Genomic DNA, 5,733 nt, shown 5'->3' with positions numbered 1-5,733 from the left:
AAAAAAAAAGCTAGGCCGGGCGCGGTGGCTCACGCCTGTAATCCCAGCACTTTGGGAGGCCAAGGCGGGCGGATCACGAGGTCAGGAGATCGAGACCATCCTGGCTAACACAGTGAAACCCCGTCTCTACTAAAAACGCAAAAAAATTAGCTGGGCATAGTGGCGGGCGCCTGTAGTCCCAGCTACTCGGGAGGCTGAGGCAGGAGAATGGCGTGAACCCGGGAGGCGGAGCTTGCAGTGAGCCACTGCACTCCAGCCTGGGCGACTGAGACTCCATCTCAAAAAAAAAAAAAAAAAGTTAGTAAAAATACCCTTCCCTTTCAAAAGTTTTGCTATATTCTGTTTCCATCACTTCCCCTCATATACTTCAGCAAATATATTCCTTATATAAATATTTAGCTATTTACTAGTTTTTGAATTTTTATTGAGATATAATTCAGTATCATATACTTAACTTTTTTATTTTTTTATTTTATTTACTTATTTATTTATTTTTGAGACAGAGTCTCGCTCTGTCGCCCGGGCTGGAGTCCAGTGGCACTATCTCAGCTCACTGCAACCTCTGCCTCCTGGGTTCACGCCATTCTCCAGCATCAGCCTCCCCAATAGCTGGGAATACAGGCGCCCCCCACCATGCCCTGCTAATTTTTTGTATTTTTAGTAGAGACAGGGTTTCACGGTGTTAGCCAGGATGGTCTCGATCTCCTGACCTCGTGATCTGCCTGCCTCAGCCTCCCAAAGTGCTGGGATTACAGGCGTGAGCCACAGCGCCCGGACTTTATTTTTATTTTTTAGACAGGATCTCGCTTTGTCACCCAGGCTGGAGTACAGTGGCATGATCTCGTCTCACTGCAGCCTCAGCTTCCTGTGCTAAAGCAACCCTCCCAACTCAGCCTCCCAAGTAGCTGGGACCACAGGCATTCACCACCATGCCCAGCTATTTTTTTTAATTTTTAATTTTTTTTATTTTTTGTAGAGACAGGGTTTCACCATGCTACCCAGGCTGGTCTTGAACTCCTGAGTTGAAGTGATCTGCCTGCCTCAGCCTCCCAAAGTGCTGGGATGACAGGTGTGAGCCACTGCACCTAGCCCCTACTTCACTTATTTAAAATACACAACTCGATAGATTTTAGTACATTCACAGAGTTATGCAATCATAACCACAATCTATTTTAATTTTTCATTGTATATTTAATTGACATAAAATTTTATATATTTATCATCTATGACATGATATTTTGAAGTCTATATATGTTACCTTACATAGCATTTTTGTGGTGAGAACACTTAACACGCACTCTTTGCATTTTTCAAGAATACAGTATATCTTCATTAACTACAGCAATCATGCTGTAAATAGATCTCTTAAACTTATTCCTGCTAATTGTAATTATGAATGCTTTGACCAATATCCTCCCATCCCCTCTCCCGCTTAATCACTCCAGCCTCTAGGAACCACCATTCTACTCACCACATCTATGAGTGAAGGCATGTAGTATTTGTCTTCCTGTGCCTGGCTTGTTTCATTTAATATCCTCCAGGTTCATCCATGTTGATGCAAATGGCAAGATTTCCTTCTTTTCAATGAATGAATAGTATTCCACTGTGTATATACCATATTTTCCTTATTCATTTTTTTTTTTTTTTTTTTTTTTGAGACGGAGTCTTGCTCTTTTACCCAGGCTGGAGTGCAGTGGCGCTATCTCGGCTCACTGCAAGCTCCGCCTCCCGGGTTCATGCCATTCTCCTACCTCAGCCTCTCCGAGTAGCTGGGACTAGAGGCGCCCGCCACCACGCCTGGCTAATTTTTTGTATTTTTTTTTAGTAGAGACGGGGTTTCACCGTGGTCTCGATCTCCTGACCTCGTGATCCACCCGCCTCGGCCTCCCAAAGTGCTGGGATTACAAGCGTGAGCCACCGCGCCCGGCCTTTTCCTTATTCATTTATCTGTTGATGGACAGTTGGGTTGATTCCATATCTTGGCTACTGTAAATAATGCTGCAATAAACATGGGAGTGAAAATACCTTTTGTACATACTGATTTCATTTTGTTTTGTTATATAACCAGTAGTAACATCATATAGTAGCTCTATTTTTAACATTTTTAGGAACCTCCATAAAATTTTCCATAATGGTTTTACTAATTTATATTTCCACTAACAGTGTGAAAGAGTTTCTTTTTCCTTACATGCTTGCCAACACTTGTTATCTTTTGTCTTTTTGACAATAGCTTGTCTTCATTTGCTTGATGTTGCTATAACTAAATATTTGAGACAGGTAATTTATAAAAATTAAAGGTTTATTTAGCTCATGATTCTGGAGGCCAGGAAATCCAAGATTGACAGGCTGCATCTGGTGAGAACATTCTTGCCAGGGGGAACTCTGCAGAGTCCCTGATGGTGCAGGAAATCATATGACAAGAGGGCTAACCATGCTAGCTCAGGTACCACTTTCTCCACTTATAAACCCACTAATGCTCCACCCAAACACCATAGTCAGATTTCCCACCCTATTAATACTGTTAAAATTAGTGTGAAATTTCAATATGAATTTCAGAAGGCGCAAACCACCAAAATGTGGCATAGCCATTCTAATGGGAGTGAGGTGACATCTCATTGTGGTTTTGATTTGCATTTTATTGATGATTAGTTTTCTTGAGTATTTTTTCATATACTTGTTGGACATTTGTATGTCTTCTGTTGAGAAATGTCTATTCAATCCTTTTATTTGTTAATCAGGTTGTTTTCTTGTTACTGAGTTGTTCGAGTTCCTTATATATTTTAAATATTAATCCCTTATATGTATAGATTGCAAATATTTTCTCCTATTCTGTAGGTTGTCTCTTCACTCTGTTGATTGTTTCCTTTGCTGTACTGGAGCTTTTTAGTTTGATGCAATTCCATTTGACTATTTTTGTTTTTGCTATCTGTGTTTTTGAGATTTTATCTAAAAAAATCATTCTCCAGACCAATGTCATGGAGCTTTTTCTCAATGTTAAATTCTAGAAGTTTCATGGTTTCAGTTAGTAGTTTTGGGTCTTACATTTAAGTGTTAAATCCATCTTGAGGTGCTTTCTGTATATGGTGAGAGAATAAGAATCTAATTTTGCAGGCGGATATCTGGTTTTTATGTCACCAAACATTAAAAAGCCCCCTTTCCCCATTTTGTGTTTCTGGCACCTTTGTGAAAAATTTGTTTGCTCTAAATGCGTAAATTTATTTCTGTGAAGAATGTCATAATTGTTTTCATAAAAATTGCATTAAATCTAGATATTACTTTGTGTAGTATGGACATTTTAACAGTATTAATTCTTCTAGTTTATGAACATGGGATAGCTTTCTGTTTATTTGTGTCTTCTTTGATTACTTTTCAAAATTTATTATTATTATTTCACTAGTTTTGAGGAACAAGTGTTATTTAGTTATGTGGATAAGTTATTTAGGTGAGGTTTCTGAGATTTTGGTGCACCCATCAGCTGATTAGTGTACACTGCACCCAATGTGTAGTATTTTATTCCTCACTCCCTCCAACCCTTCTCCCCAAGTCTCCAGAGTCCATTATGTCATTCTTATGTCTTTGCATCCTCATAGCTTAGCTCCCACATACAAGTGAGAAGATATGATGTTTGTTTTTCCATTCATAAGTTACTTCACTTAGAATAATGATCTCCAATTCCATCAGGTTGCTGCGAATTCCATTATTTTATTCCTTTTTATGGCTGAGTAGTATTCCATGGTATAACACATTTAGGCCAAGCACAGTAGCTCATGCTTGCAATCCCAGCACTTTGGGAGGCCAAGGCAGGTGGATTGCTTGATGTCAGGAGTTAGAGACCAGCCTGGCCAACATGGGGAGACCCTGTCTCTACTAAAAAATACAAACATTAGCTGGGCATGGTGACATGCACCTGTAATCCTAGTTACTTGAGTGGCTGAGGCACAAGAATCACTTGAAATAAGGAGGTGGAGGTTTCAGGGAGTCAAGATCACACAACTGCACTCCAGCCTGGGTGACAGAGTGAGACTCTATCGATATATCTATATCTTTATATATCTATATCTATATAGATATATATGACAGAATGAGACTCTATATATCTATATAGATATAGATATATAGATGCACACACACACACACACACATACATATAATCTCTCATATCACATTACTTTATCCACTCATTGGTTGATGGGCATTTAAGCTGGTTTTATATTTTTGCAATTGCAAATTGTACTGCTTTAAACATTTGTGTGCAAGTGTTTTTTTCATATAATGACTTATTTTTCTCTGGGTAGATACCCAGTAGTGAGATTGCTGGATCAAATGGTAGTTCTACTTTTAGTTCTTTAAGGAATTTCCATACTGTTTTCCATAGTGGTTGTACTAGTTTACATTCTCACAAGCCGTTCCCTTTCCACCACATCCACACCAATATCTAATTTTTTTAAATTTTTTACTTATAATCATTCTTGCACAAGTACGGTGGTATTGCATTGTGGTTTGGACTTGCATTTCCCAGATAATTAGTAATGTTGAGCATTTTTTATATGTTTTTTGGCCACTTGTATATCTTCTTTTGATAATTGTCTATTCATGTCCTTAGCCAACTTTTTTATGGAATTAATTAGGGTTTTTTTTTTTCTTTACTGACTTGTTTGAGTTCCTTGTAGATTCTGGGTATTAGTCCTTTGTCAGATGCATAGTTTGCAAATATTTTCTCCCACTCTGTGGGTTGTCTGTTTATTCTGCTGATTATTTCTTTTGCTGTGCAGAAGCTCTTTAGTTTAATTAGGTCCTATCTACTTATTTTTGTTTTTCTTGCATTTGCTTTTGGGTTTTTGGTCATGAACTCTTTGCCTAGGCCAATGACTAGCATAATTTTTACAATGTTATCTTCTAGAATTTTTATGGTTTGCGGTCCTAGATTTAAGTCTTTGATCCATCTTGAGTTGTTTTTTGTATAAGGTGAGAGATGAGCCTACAGTTTCATTCTTCTCCATGTGGCTTGCCAATTATCCCAGCACCATTTGTTGAATAGAATATCTTTTCCCCACTTTATGTTTTGTTTGCTTTGTCAAAGATCAGTTGGCTGTAAATATTTGGCTTTATTTTCGGATTCACTGTTCTATTGGTCTGCATGCAGGTTTTTATACCACTATCATACTACATTACAAGGTAACTATAGCCTCATAATGTAGTTTGAACTTGGTTAATGTGATGTCTTCAGATTTGTTCTTTTTGCTTAGTCTTGCTTTGGCTATGTGGGCTCTTTTCTGGTTCCATATAAATTTTAGGATTGTTTTTTCTAGTTCTATGAAGAATTATAATGGTATTTTGATGGGGATTGCATTGAATTTATAGATTTCTTTTGGCAGTATGGTCGTTTTGACAATATTGATTCTACCCATCCATGAGCATGGGATGCGTTTCCATTTGTTTCTGTCATCTATGATTTCTTTCAGCATTCTTTTGTAGTTTTCCTTATAGAGACCTTTAACCTCTTCAGTAGGTATGTTCCTAAGTTTTAATTTTTTTAACAGCTGTTGTAAAAGGGTTTGAGTTCTCAATTTGGTACTCAGCTTGGTCACTATTAGTGTATAGCAATGCTACTGATTTGTGTACATTGATTTTGTATCCTGAAACTTTGCTGAATTCATTTATCAGATCTAAGAGCTTTTTGGATGAGTCTTTAGGGTTTTCTATTTATATGATCATATCACTGGCAAACAGTGA

Source organism: Nomascus leucogenys, chromosome X (assembly GCF_006542625.1).
Source record: "Nomascus leucogenys isolate Asia chromosome X, Asia_NLE_v1, whole genome shotgun sequence".
Lineage (NCBI taxonomy): Eukaryota > Metazoa > Chordata > Mammalia > Primates > Hylobatidae > Nomascus > Nomascus leucogenys.
The sequence above is the reverse complement of the archived record's forward strand: the minus strand, read 5'-3'. Positions refer to the sequence as shown.